General features: G+C 42.1%; 1 long non-coding RNA gene across 1 annotated transcript in view; it reads right to left on the bottom strand.

Annotated features, from left to right (window-relative positions):
* Positions 1-15,000, bottom strand: part of LOC135100502 (uncharacterized) — a 150,810-nt gene that overhangs the window by 54,625 nt on the left and 81,185 nt on the right. Inside the window, exon 2 of the long non-coding RNA XR_010268740.1 lies at positions 6,571-6,637. This is a non-coding gene — a long non-coding RNA (uncharacterized LOC135100502). The remainder of the gene's footprint in view (positions 1-6,570; positions 6,638-15,000) is intronic.

Below are 15,000 nucleotides of genomic sequence, written 5' to 3'. Positions count from 1 at the left end.
ATGCAGAAGTTCTGTATATGTATATGCTCAAACGAAGTGCCAATAAGGAATGAATGCTATGGATAATGACATTACTAATTTAAATACGTTCCATAAACGTCAGTGGTGTCCGAAAAGAGGCCACGTTACCGACGTTACCTGATGACTGACACACACACACAGACCGACAAAGGCATTGCATCACAATCTGAATCACTAGTGTCTGGGCACAAATCTCTCCTAAATGGTGCACTGCCGCACCAAGTGTCTCCTGCACGGGCAATGGTTTAGGGGATTTCGAAATCAACTTCAAGTAATATTATTCAAACACTCGACGAAATGGAACCAAATAAAATCCCAGACGTGCCACTCTCCTGCCATTGAGTTTGATATGAGGTCCACGTGCGCCCCACACTCAGCCTGGCGCTCACTGCTGCTGGTCCAGTGATGGGGTGCTCGCCCATACCATCAGAAGCCCTCGGCACCACTGAGCCTCACGCCTCACGCAACACATGCCCGAAAACTACAGGCATTATAGATTTTCACAATCACAGGTGATGAAATTAGCGAAATGATCAAATCAAGAATAATAAATCTATACCATGGATGATCACTTGTTTGACCCAGAATGTTCTTAAGCAGCACACCTCTCTCGAAAGCCATTATTTTTCTATCCCTATTTCCTTTCTCTCTTTTACTTGAAATATGATGGTGAAAATCACTGATCTTACACTAGACATAATCACCTCATATGCAACTTTATTGTAACTAGAAACCTTCAAGACATTATATATATATATATATATATATATATATATATATATATATATATATATATATATATATATATATATATATATTATATATATATATATATATATATATATATATATATATATATATATAATTTTCTTTGTGTGTATGTGTTTTCTGTGTATTTTGCATGATATATGATTCACTCCATAACTTATTTACTAAGAAGCTAAGTCAATATTGAAGTAATATGAATAATTTAGCTTTGTTTTTTTCTTTTTACAGGAGATAAAGTCAAGGTCACAAGTCAGTAAACCCTCTCCACTCACCAGCGGCGTCTCACTCTTACGTCATCTGGTCTGCTGGCAACGGACATTCCCAGAAAAGAGGATTTAAGAATTCAGAGAGAATAAATATTGAACTTAATGGTACAGTAACTGTTATGCAGGCTAGTCAACTATTTACCAAGACTGTACATAAGCAATTCCGGAAGAAAAACACGTATTTCATAGAGTGCCAGTGACAAGACTCGGAAATTCGATTGTCTCGTCTAAATATATAACGAACATCAGATAAGAGACGGGGGAGAAAACTGGAGTGGCCAGACAAAATGGGAACTGTCACTGACCGTCATTCATGCTGACACGAGGAGGAAGACATCCGATTACTAAGTGAGAGAGCGAAGACAAGATAAGCCACAGAAATCCCTCATGCGAGAAGACCACGAAGCTAAAGCTGCCAGTAAATTGCAATATTTGAAATCATACGGTAAAGTTGACAGTGTGTTAATCAGGACATAATCAGGACACACGAACAATATTATAGTGCTATTGCATACGAAAAGACAAACAGATAAAAATATCAAAATACATTTGTAGTTTTATCACTTGAACTGCAATGTGTCATTCAGGTTATACATAATCCTATACAAGTTCACAGAGGATAAACGGTATTTGGATGACACCAAAACATTTATATATTCTGAAATATCAAGTGACTGGCAGTGCTAAGCGTATTTCCACAACATGTATCACTTAATAATGGCGTCAGTCAGTAAGATTATCGACACAGTGTAATAACTTAGTTCACTCCTTGGCTTAATAATTCATGAAAAATAGTAATTAAATTAGACTAATTAACAGACGCCCTTGATTGCACGCAATACTTTATTTAAAGGAGAGAGAGAGAGAGAGAGAGAGAGAGAGAGAGAGAGAGAGAGAGAGAGAGAGAGAGAGAGAGAGAGAGAGAGAGAGAGAGAGAAATAATAATAATAATAATAATAGCTTTATTCCACTAAGATAATGGTTATTCATTTTACATATGTGCTATACACTATCAATAATGATATTAAGTTCTCACAAACCAAATAGTTGTGTCACGCCACTAAAAATTGTTCGAAAGTGTTAAAACTATAAAATCACAATACAAGAATATAAAATTACTGACAATATAAGTGGTGCTTAAAAATAAAAGGCTTCTAAGTCAACTTTTAAAAAAGTGACACAAAAGCACCACCGGTAACACCTGGGGACAACATTTTTTGTCCCGTCACACTCAAGCTTCTGTCTGTTCGAGTCTTTGGGACATAGAGAGAATGTGTGTGTGTGTGTGTGTGTGTGTGTGTGTGTGTGTGTGTGTGTGTGTGTGTGTGTGTGTGTGTGTGTGTGTGTGTGTGTGTGTAAGTCGATAGGAAGTGTCCTGCAATAAGGTGGAGGGAGGTAATGGATGCAGAAGATAACCTGGTGAAAAGCACGGTAAATATGAAAATAACAGAGACATGCAAGAGAAATATTTAACACTGAAAAAGTATGAGACCTTGAATACGGCAAGAAGAAAGAGTGATGTGAAAAATAAGTTACACCCTGAGAGCATTAGGTTTAGCAGTGAGTGAGTGAAGACTACGCACACCATATCAAAATCCGAGCTCTTGCGAGGCGAACGAGGCCCTTCCATGGAGCCAGCAGCTGACCACGATGCCTGAGTGCTGGACTTCACATGACTGTGAAATGACAAAGATTTTCAGTCAAGATTATTAAAGAAATTCGATTATATCCCAAGAAAGACTATCGTAAAGAAGTGAGTCAGCCTTGTGTTGTTAAAGGGAAGGGTATAGCTGTCTGTAGGAATGGTGTATTCAAATTCAAATACAGAATTTCAGGGCATTAGTATTCGTATTGGAATTATTGCTATTGGAAATCAAAAGTATTTGCATTCGTATTGCAATATTCGGACCATTCGGACAAAGTATTCGCAGAATAATTTGATGAATAATTATTGCTTTATTGTCAGAAATAATTATATATTTGACTGCTGACTTCAGTTTGGAGAGAGAGAGAGAGAGAGAGAGAGAGAGAGAGAGAGAGAGAGAGAGAGAGAGAGAGAGAGAGAGAGAGAGAGAGATTCTCATCAATATATACTGTAATTTATAATACAAGAGGCTACACTATTATTTCCATACGGTAAAAATTAATAACTCATCACAATTTTCCTGGAGGACTGAACCCAGCGAGGCGCGTATGCCAGCATCGCCACTGCTCAGCTCATCGTGACACGATTACACGATAGAACTAATTGAGTATTACTACATTCTTCTCGTAACTATCACACTTGCGTGGGAAAGCATCGCACCATTACTGAACAGCGGTGCCTTCAAATCTGCGGAGAAGTCCGTGACTGTCTGAGTGTAATGAACCGTCGAAACTGTAAAGTGAAATCGAGTGAAATCTGGCAGATGGATTGAAATCTGGCTCGAAAATTTTATCTCGATTAAGATTTTCCAAGGAGGGCATTAACAGAGGCAGCGTTTCTATCGGAAAATGCAAATTCCGCCATATAGCTGAAAGTTTTGATCGTGCAGCGCTCATTTTGGTATCACTGAGGAGCTCATTGGGAGCCTCAATCGTGTATGCAAATGCGAGGTCAATGTGGATCGTTGACCTTCTAAAGTCGGTTCAGGGATCACATCATATTATGATTTTCGAATTAACTCATCAATATCAGTTATTTGTACGTTCACTACTTTATCGTAAGACAAGTGGGTCATAAACCCAAGCGAGCCAGACAGTGGGGTCACAAAGGCTTACTAACCACTACCCTGTGGTCATCACACACACCTGAGGAGCGCAGTGATTCTGTTCGAGTCTCCTCGGATGCTGCTCTTTTCCATGTGATCGTCTCGTGGCAGAAGATTGCCCCACATGCTTGCCATCAACCCTGTCTTCGATTACGAGTGCATCGGGCAGTCGCTGGAAGCGGCGCGAGTCACGAAGGACAGACCCAACCATCAAGGGCTATAAAGCGAAAGATTGTCAAGCATTATGCGGCAGTGCATGAAAACCCACTGATATTCAAATTCAAAATACTTAAAATATTTTCCTAAATATCGTCATCAAAATATTTTATATGAATCACAATAATTTTAGTTTCTCGTACTATTATTTTCAGGCGCTACTACTATGCGTATTCAAATGTTGAATTATTCAAGTGGTAAATTCTTGTTTCCCTTTTGTTTCTGATAAGGTTATTTACCTGAATGACTGAGGAATGCACCTCTTGGACCATGACGATCAATAGTGTCTCATAAAATCATGATATATATATTGCATGTATAGTAAATATAAACATTCTACATGATTTCTCTGGAAACTATTAAAGATCCCATCCACAGCAATCTTCCGTTAAAAGATTTAAAAAATCGTATATAGCGATTAGCGTTTAATATTAAGTAGCTACTAGTTTGATTTTTAAAGAGATCGTCAAGACACCACAAAGTTAATGGATTTCTTATTATTCAAATACTTTCTTAAAATACCAGAGAATTCCACTCCTAATAATTTCAAGACAAAGTCAGAACCAATACGAGTACCACGACAACAATAGATCGGCTGGCAAAGAAACACAAAACACTGGAGGGGGTGCAAGAATATACCGCACTATGGGAATGTTGTCTTATAATAAAACATTCATGCTAAACTCGGCAAACATTTTGAAGCTTGTAAAACCACATAAATGATTACAGACACAAAGGCACAGAGCCACAAAGCCACAAAAAAGTCAAGATGCAAGAGAATAGTTTGAAATTCACGTTGGCAATCAGAAATTATGTCCTGCTATTAAGGAAAGCTTAAACACTTTTCTAAAGCCTAGAAAACGGTGGATTTCAAACAATATAAATAATAAAAGCCTTCACACCAATCCCCGCCACGATTTAAATACTACAATAGAGAGAAAGCTAACTGAATATACTACTGAATTAATAATTCGTTAGAGAAGCAAGATATTTTTGGTCGATGTGGCATATGAATAGGATGCTAGATGTACTGACTAAAGAAGACAGATGCTAAAGAATCGTTGACTAGACCGCCTACTAAAGAGGACAGCAAGGAAATGTGTTAGTCAACATAAAATTGCAACTACAAAAATGCATCGAGACGCAGTCCACTTTCCACTGAGCAAAGAGAAACAAACAGTAACTAGAATCAGGAGACATATCACATTAGTACAACTCAGGTGTTTACTGAGAAAAAATCAATCTCAGTACGATAGAGGCGGCGGGCGAGTGGTCAGCACTCGGACTCTGGTGATCTCGGTGACCCGAGTTTAAGTCCTATTGAAAGGTGGCCTTTTTTTCAAGCTATCGCCGAGTGAAAGAAGAATTCCCACCCAAGTGCTTCCTATCGACCGTATCTTCTTTGGCGACTGGATCTGGGAACTCCAGGGACAGTATGCGCCTCGCACCCACCTAAAAACCTGCCTTCTCGACTAAGGACTAAGGCCTAACATCAAAACATTCGTAAACTTTATACCAGGAAGGAACGATTATCTGAGCCCCAAGTAGAAGAGTTGCAGCAAAATTACCCACCGCCGCTATAGGCCGAGACCATAAAAAAAAAAAAAATATATATATATATATATATATATATATATATATATATATATATATATATATATATATATATATATATATATATTTATATATATATATATATATATATATATATATATATAATGCTGTGAATATAAACGTAACAGCGAGCAAAGAATTCAAGCGAAGGAAGCAAAAGCCAAGAACAAAAAAAATAAGGACTCGTCCTTACTTTTTACACCCGTGAATCACTGTGATTTTATACGCCTGAATCTTTGTGAGAGTAACGACATGAAATTTAGAGGAGGAAACATGATATTCTTCAAGCAGAAAATGAGGTATGAGAATACATCCGCTGCACAGGTGAAATACAAGAAAAGTTTGAGGCATCAGAGCAACTCTTGATAACACTTATATAACACTTAAGACGATTCGTGTTTCTCCCAACCAGTGTACGAATATTACTGGTAACATTTAATTAGCTGTGTATGTATAAAGTGTGATCATATTTGAGTATGTTAGTCTTTAAACACTAGGCTGTAAAGCTTCTTACCATAATGTGGAACAGGGAGAGTCAACTTCTGGTAACATTTCATTTGTCCACTTGTATATGCGAATACATTTCTGGCAACAATTTATTTCCACACTCGCCACAATATACATATACATATCCACACACACACACACACACACACACGCCTTGCTTGTTACTTATCTAATCACTTATTTATATGTGAGCACCTTCGTGTTGAGGCGTGTTAATTAGCCCGGCGTCGGAGGTGAGCTATGTTTAGGGCGAATCGTAATTAAGTCATTATTAGAGCAGGAAGCGTAAAGGTGTTAATTAATGGACGTTCACCCTAATTGGACAAGTAAGACGGGAGCTGTTCATACACACAAAAAAAAAAAAAAAAAATGTAATTCCTGGCGCCTATTGATTAACTACTTACACAACACTTCAATCACGGCCTTACCTGACCTGGAGCAGCGGCAGGTGAGGCGGACCAAGGATGTGGAGGGGGAAAGGGAGGAGGCGGCGACCTGGAAGAAAAGAAAAAGATAAAATAAAAAGACTTGCATTCCTAACATCTGCAAAAATTTCAAAATGTTTTGTTTTCCTTGTGTGATACTTCTCAAGATTTTCTGCGTTCTTCTTTTAATTGTATTGCTTGTTAACATTATATTGCCCTCAAGCTCTAACAGATGCGCCCAGAAGTGTGTCTTGACCTACAACATCGAAGCCGGAAGAGAGAGAGAGAGAGAGGAAGAGAGAGAGAGAGAGAGAGAGAGAGAGAGAGAGAGAGAAGAGAGAGAGAGAGAGATTTGTTGCATAGTTTATGATGTTTATCTTCCTACGTGAGTTTCTCCTGAACGTAAGATTCTCTCTCTCTCTCTCTCTCTCTCTCTCTCTCTCTCTCTCTCTCTCTCTCTCTCTCTCTCTCTCTCTCTCTCAATAGTTACTCATGGTTATTCCTTCCTTTCTCGTATTTTATCTATATTGCTTCCCCTTACGTATTGGCGCTGACTTTCTCTCTCCTCTCTCTCTCTCTCTCTCTGCTCTCTCTCTCTCTCCTCTCTCTCTCTCTCTCTCTCTCTCTCTCTCTCTCTCTCTCTCCTCTGATGCGTATATCTCTGCAATTTTTTCTATATCTTTCCTGTGTTGCAGAAGAATACACCTAACAGGAAAATAAAAGTATAGAACGAGAAAAATATAATAGAGGAAAATGAGGAAGACGAGAAGCAGGAAGGACGAAGCAAAAGGAAGAACTAGTGCAAATATCTGAAAAAGTGCAAAAGGGGGAACTAGTGCAAATATCTGAAAAAGTGAAGACAATATACTGTACACCCAAAAACTAAACATGTGATAAGCAGAAATGCTTGTGTAAGTCACCGCACAAATAGACCCATAACGTAAACCTCACTTCCACTTCCCCGCCATGCACGCTATCCATTTTCTGCCCCTCAAAGGAGAACGGGAAGCCAACGCAGGGACGGTACAGAAAACGGGCATTTAATCGACCATCAACTTCTCTAAGCACGACTCAGTTGATGCTCCTTTAGTAGAAAATAATAATAATAATAATAATAAATATTGACTCTAAAGGGCAGCTCCCGGTGCTCTCCCCACGGGCTCCATTCACGGGCCGGCGGGGACGAGCTCCTGTACTTGAGGCTCTGAATAGGAGGCTTCGATCCTCTTTGTGGCACGAGAGGGAGCTCTGAATCGCAGAGAATGATTATAAGGTCGAGGGTTGGTCGGAGAAGAGGAGGAGGAGGAGGAGGAGGAGGAAGAGGAGGTGGTGGTCTACCTTATCCCGATGTGCGATGACTCAAGTACATGAGGGTGGGGGAACTGGAGGGAAATTCAATATTACTTTGTATTGGTTTTAATTATTCATATTCTCACATCCATCTGTGTTGCCGCCGGCAGACAGACATGAGGTTTTAATATTTTTTCTCCCAATAGCACTGTCAGTATACGTACGTATTTAGATGTTGAAAATACATGTACGTGGTTTAGTTGCTAAAAGATTCATATGGATTTCTGTGACGTATTTAAGAGCGAAAACGTTGATTGTGCTGATAACAATGAAAATGTTTTATACCTTTGTTCCGAGAGGAAATGTAATTTGTTTCCTAAGCTGAGGAAGATGTGATTACATTTTTTATAATGGAAGAAAACGTGATTTGTTTGGATAGTTATGAGTGTTATTATCTAAATATTAATGTGTCCGCTCTTAGTGTTAACATACCATCGAAGAAACTACGCCAGTGAGTCCTCATCGCGTCACGGCTCAGACCCACACAGAAACTGATATCACTAACACCCACAGAGGGACTGACATCAATGTATCATCACTCAGCCTCAACTCACGACGCTCACAAAATTAAAAGATTTTATAGGAAAGTAATCAACCTGGTAAAGTCTCACGAGGGAGCACATGATTGAATACTGAGTGAACCTCCTTCTCTCTCTCTCCCTCCCTCCTTCCCTCCCTCCCTCCCTTCCTCCTTCCCTCCTTCCTTCCTTCCTTCCTTCCTTCCTCCTGGCGTGTCTATCCCCAACCTCTCCTCCTTTTCTCTCCTTTCCCCTTTCCTCCCTCCTGCCTCTCTATCCCCAAAGCTCTCCTCCTTTTCTCCCTCCTTCCCTTTTCCTCCCTCGAAGCGCTCATTCATGTTTAAGCCAAAGTTTGCATCCTGTAACATTTTAATCAGGAAAATGTCGAAGGCTCGCAGCAGGGCAAGGCGGCTTTGTCCTCCCGCTGCTCCGCCACTCGCCACAACGATGAAACTTGTCTCCGGCCCGCGCTCCAAAGCCCGCGACGGCATTCTTGTAAACATTTTTTTTTTTTCTTAGTGGAGTCTAATTCGGCAAATGGAAGCTAGCTATCAATTAATGGCAGTGATGTTGTTGTTGTTGTTTATATTGCTGTCACTGTTGCTTCTCGCGCTGACACAGAAAAAAAAAAAAAACATCCGACGCAAGAACTAAAAAAAAAAATGAACCCCAAACGAAAACAAAATAATAAATAAATAAAAAAATGTACATCAGTCACACCTAAACGAAATACACAAAGACTTGATAACAGACAACTCCTTGAACGCTGAGGAGAATAAAATCAATAACAAAAATAACCTATTGAATTATGACACCTAAAAGAGAAAGACGATACCTCCTCATGCTTGGAGGGGGAGGAGGAGGAGGAGGAGAGAGAAAAAGAAGAGGGAGGTTGATTGAGAGGACTGGGCAGAAGGGCGAAGGAGGGAGATAGCGAGAGGAACTGATCAGTCAACCAGCACGATGAGGGGAACTAAGAGAAGGGAAGAAAAAGAGGAGGAGAAGAAAGAAGGGAAGGGGGAGAGACTAAGGAAAAGAAGGGTCAGAGGAGTGAGGGGCCCGAAGCACTCAGGCCACGTCGTTACCTGGCCAAGAGTGCTCGATCGCCGTGTTTGTCTTTCAGGAGTCACGGGGAGCAACAAAAGCCACATCAAGGGGGTGAGGGTGCTCTCCCGAACCCTTACCTTCGCCCCTGCAACTTTTCAACCTTTAATTAGGGTCAGAATAAGTACCTACCTCTCCCTCCTCTCTTCTTCTCCCCTTTCTTCTCTCTCTCTCTCTCTCTCTCTCTCTCTGAAGGCAACCTCACATTTCTTCCTACATTTTTATTTAACTGGGTATTCCTTTCAGTGCAACAAGAGCGTCAACAGTATTTCAAGGCATTACCATTATCAAAGTGAATGCCGTAATTGTTTTCAGTCTATGCGGATCAAATGTGGTGGAGAAGGCTCGCACTTTTCCTCTGAACGATACCGAGAATTGATTACACGTCGCTTTTACTTGCACTTAGGAAAAAAAAAAAAAAAACTATGCTCACACATAACTGAAGCCAAGCCTAGCCAAACCATGCATACGTATGTAGGTACAGCGAGACACACTAATCACGTTAAAATTTCACTTGCACCGTTACACCTGCCTGATACGATTGGTTCTTACCTGGTGTGACATTCAGGCATTACAGGAATTGAACTCTCTCTCTCTCTCTCTCTCTCTCTCTCTCTCTCTCTCTCTCTCTCTCTCTCTCTCTCTCTCTCTCTCTCTCTCTCTCTCTCTCATAGCCAGGCACCCTTAAACTGTGCAATTGGATTCGTCTGAGCTGCGTGTATTGAATTCTTTTTAATGAATTTTTTGCTCTTCATAAGTGAGTCTGGTCTGTGTTGAATGGCAGGTGGCTAAAGGGAAAGAAGGGAGAGCAGTGAGAAGAGAGGCAAGGAGGACGGGGGAGGTAGAACGAAAGCAGTGTGGTGGGGGAATGAGGGATGGAGGGCAAGTGGGAGGAACATATGAGGAGGAAAGGTGTAATAAGGATGAAAGAGGGGAGATGTGAAGGGACAAAAGAGAGGCAGGAATGGAGGAAGATAAGAGAGGAAGAGAGGAAGGTGCGGTAGAGATAAGAGGAAGGCCATGAAAAGGTGCAAAGGAAGTGAAGGGAGGAGATGGACGAAGATGTAGGAAGGAGAGTTGAAGAGAAAAAAGAGAACTGAGACTAAGAGGGGAGAGATGTGGAAGAGTAAATGGGAGGAAGAGAATGGAGGAAGATATGAAAAGGAGGGAGGTGCAGATGAGATGGAAGGAGAGAGGTGTGGAAAGACAAGTGAAGGGAAGAAAGGAGATGAATGAGGGTGTGGGAGGGAGGGAGGGAAGAAACAAGAGCAAGTGAAACGTAAGAAAGAAATGGAGGAGGATGTGGGAAGGATGGAGAGACAGGAGGCGGAAGGACAAATGGAAGGAGATGGAAGATGTGAGAGAGACGGAAGGGCAGCATGAGAGGCAGTGAGGGAGGTAGGGGAGGGAGGGGGGAGAGGCAGCGCGGCTCACACCTTTGATGCCCTGAGAGGTGGTGCCTCAGCAGGCGAGGATTCATAAAGCCCATGGGACTCTTCATTACGGGGAAGTGTTACTGAAGTGGGTCGTTATCCTCGGCTCAGTGGTCCAGTGTTCTGCTGCTCCCTCAGCCCTTCTCTGCGTCCCTCACTTCCATCCTCACTACATTATTCCTTTATTCCTGTACCCCTTGTGCCTTCATCCTATATTCATTCATTCATTCAGCCTCTCTCTCTCTCTGTCCTAACTTCATCATTCTCCCTTTTATGTCTAGTTTCCCCAATGGTCCCGGTATCTACGCCTTTATCTCTCTCACCAGCAAGGGGATGAGTGGAAGCAAGGTGAGAGGTGTGGCAGGTGTAGTGGAGGTCAAGAGCTTCACCTCAAGATCACTCGCCTTTTTCGGGTGAAGTGTATCCTTGTGGAGAAGAAGGTATGTCCACTTCACAAATGTAGTACCTCTCGCTTAATATTCTTGCTACCGTAGACTCGTTTGTGTGACCATAAAAGGAAGTGGTAGATAGAGAGTGTAGGCCTACCTCTTTTGACATGGAATCGTGCCTGGAAGTTAATTAGAGTTTATGTATTCGTGTTCCTTTGCTACTGTGGTTCTGTTCAGTGTCTGTGGTCTTGGTTTCAGGCTCTGGGTTCTGGTTCGTGTGGGCTTACGGTACAGTAGCAATGACTCCTCTCTCTCTTATTTTTAGATGGTACAGTGACTATTATTTTTTTTATATGATACAATGATTTGCAATTCTCTTTCATGTTATTCAACGGTCGGTACAGTGACAAGTAATTATTTCTTTTGTTTTTTAGACAGCGGAGTGGCTTGCAATTCTCTTCCTTTTAGACGGTACAGTGAACAGCAATTATTTTATTTTATCTTATTTTATTTTATTTTATTTATTTATTTATTTATTTATTATTTTTTTTCTTTTTTTTTTTGACTAGCAATCACCTATCTTGTTATTATATGGTACTGTGACAAGCAATATTTTCTGTCCATCTTGTTTTTTTTAGACGGTACAATGACAAACAATTCTTTTCTTTTGTTTTCAGACGGTACAGTGACAACTAATTCTCCCTCTTTGTTTTAGACGGTACAGTGACAAGCAAAACCAAACCCTCCTTTTGTATTTTTTGCATTTAGACTTTCTATGTACAAACACTGACAAAAAGAGAAGAGTGAGATGCTAAAAGCCTTACATATGACACGTACATAAGACTGTAACAGATAGGTATGGCTGATGGACAAGAGGAGACAAGTATCATAAAGTCTGGTATTGCAAGCGGTCCTGTGACTCGTGGAGGGGATCATAACATCAAGGAGGCGGATGATGGCATAGTGCGTGTTAACTTCAAATCCTTTCATTTTGCTCAATCTCTCTCTCTCTCTCTCTCTCTCTCTCTCTCTCTCTCTCTCTCTCTCTCTCTCTCTCTCTCTCTCTCTCTCTCTCTCTCTCTCTCTCTCATATTACGCTTCAGCCACCAGCCAGGCAGACCACACGTCATATATACATGCATTTCCCACTCCTTGATCTCCCTTTCAGCCCTCTATTGCACATCACCGCCTGCACCTCCCCAGCCGCTCATCTGCACCTCACACTCCTCCCCTCCTCATGTCCCTTCCTTTTACACAGGTCTCCCTTTTAACGCTCCAAAGAAACCCGGATTAATTAACAGGTACGAGGATGGATTTGAGGCCGAGCGAGTCACCGCCTCTTGCGTCAGGTTCGTTGGGAGAGAGTGCCCGGCTGTCCCGCCTCTAATGTGGCTTCCGAAGGGTCCATTCGTCGATATAAAGGTCGACGGTGGTAAATAATGCAAAAAGGACGGGTTCATTCCCTTAATGCAGAGTCCTGATGAGATGGCGGTCTGGGAGACATGATTTACCTTACCTCGTTCTTTCCCCTCACTCCCTCTCCCCCCTTCCTTCCTTCTCACTTACCCTCCATGTCTGCTCCCCTCTCCCCCTCTCTTTTTCTGTCTCCCTCTTCCTCTCCCTCCCTCCTTCGCTCCATCCCTCATTCATTCAATCATTCAGACTCGATTCGCAGGTAAGGAAGGTGAAGGTGAAGAACTGGATGGGAAAGTGGTAAAGGAGAGGAGAGGGAAGAAGCGAGGGACACGAAGGGAGGCAATGAATTGAAGCAGTGGTGATGGAAGAGATGGTGAAGGGAAGTAATGGAAGAAGAGTCTGGTGTGTGTGAACAGGACGCGAGACGACGGCTGAACTAACTTGGGGAAATGAAGGCAGGTGAGGTGGGAGGAGACGCGGTGAGATGATGACTGGTGTGGACAGGTGGCGTGAAGAGAGGGTGGAGTGGTGGATATGAGGGGAGGGTTAGGGGAGACGAGAGGATGGAAGCAAAAGTGAGGGGCGCTAGCAACTGAGACGAGCGAGAGATGAAGGGAAAGGATGAAATGGGAAAAAATTCAGGTCTGGAAATGCTTTGGTTTACTTAAGGTAATGACGAAGCTGTGGTGATTTATTTCGACGTCATTGTTTCAAACTCGTTGCTGGTTTTTATACGCGTCCCTGCCTCTCCTTGGTGCAGCAGTTCCTTGTCCTCGCCTCGAAGTTTTGCTCAACACACGGTCGTCAATTTCTACATACCGTCAAATCCTTCTCGTAAAGTAACATCCATCATTACAGAATCTCACGTAGCTTGCTCTTCACCCACACGTTAATCACACTCGTGTACTGCATAAGGACATTCAGTTTCATGTGATTTTACGTTATTAAAGTAGAAGGTCAGGTTGATGCAAGACTCGTTACATCTTCCTCAGTTTCACAATGGATTATATTGTGAAACGCTTCTACGCATCACCACTACTTTCAAAAGTCTCTAGTTGAAGTTACCCGGTTTTTATGGATATTTTTCTGATTCTAGTGATAGATTAATAACATTTCTACATTATTAACAGGAGAAACACTCTTCAGCATTCGGTTAATCATCTGTGACCTTTGAAAGTAGTTGAGGTGAGAGAGTAAATCGTTTTAAAATGCGGGCCAGTATCCTCATCCGATGCCCTCACTAGCGCGCTGCTGCCGTGTGTGGAGCAAGACAGCAGGACAACTCCCCCCTCACATCGCCCTCTACGTGAAAGGGAAAAAGCAGCAGTTGTTAATTGAGGGACGCGAGGCATAAAATCAGTGTTAAACCCTTCCTCATGCTCCTCATGCTCCTCTGAGTGGTGAGGGATAAAACACAGCTATTTCACCACCACAAGAGGTTTCACACCGAGTTTGTGTCTGACGTCCTTCCATTAAATATCCTCCATTTTTCCACTGCAGGCTCAGGGTGGACTCAGGGTTCAGGGTTCAGGAGGCAGGCACCGCACCCCGCACCCGACAGCGGTCATCTATTTTTGCCATGTGTGCTGAGGACAAGGAGGTTCAAGGCCCCCCCTTGGCTGTGGATATCATAAAGTGACTCTCACTTGACAAGACAAAACCGATTGAGGCTCTATGTGTAGAATTTCTATTAATAATATCACACTGATTTCATTATGTAATCTAACACTGCTAACCAACATTTCTCATATTCCAAGCTCAGAACTAATAACGTTTGGCCAATCTGACATGTAAAGAAAAGTAAAAATTAATAGATTATGAATAACAATTAACAGAAAAATAAACAAAAGGAGGAGGAAGTGGTGATGATGGTAGTGGTGGTGTTTGTGGTGGCAGCGAGGGGCCAGGTGAGCAGGAGGGAGGTAAAGGTAAAGGACCAAGATAAAGGCGAGGCGAGGCAGCGAGGGCGTAATTAGCAGGTAATACAGGTGCGGCGGGCCGGAAAGTGCCACGAATTGGGCAAAGGTGAGCAGTCTTTGTCAGGTGTGTTTTGGTGCAGTGCGCTCGCTCGCTCGCTCGCTCTCGCTCTCGCTCTCTCTCTCTCTCTCTCTCTCTCTCTCTCTCTCTCTGTCTCTCTAGGGTGATAGGTAATGAAAGGAGGAAAGGTCACATATTGTGTGTGTGTGTGTGTGTGTGTGTGTGTGTGTGTGTGTGTGTGTGTGT

This window comes from Scylla paramamosain, chromosome 5 (genome assembly GCF_035594125.1).
Source record: "Scylla paramamosain isolate STU-SP2022 chromosome 5, ASM3559412v1, whole genome shotgun sequence".
NCBI classification, from domain to species: Eukaryota; Metazoa; Arthropoda; class Malacostraca; order Decapoda; family Portunidae; genus Scylla; species Scylla paramamosain.
The sequence above is the reverse complement of the archived record's forward strand: the minus strand, read 5'-3'. Positions and strand labels throughout refer to the sequence as shown.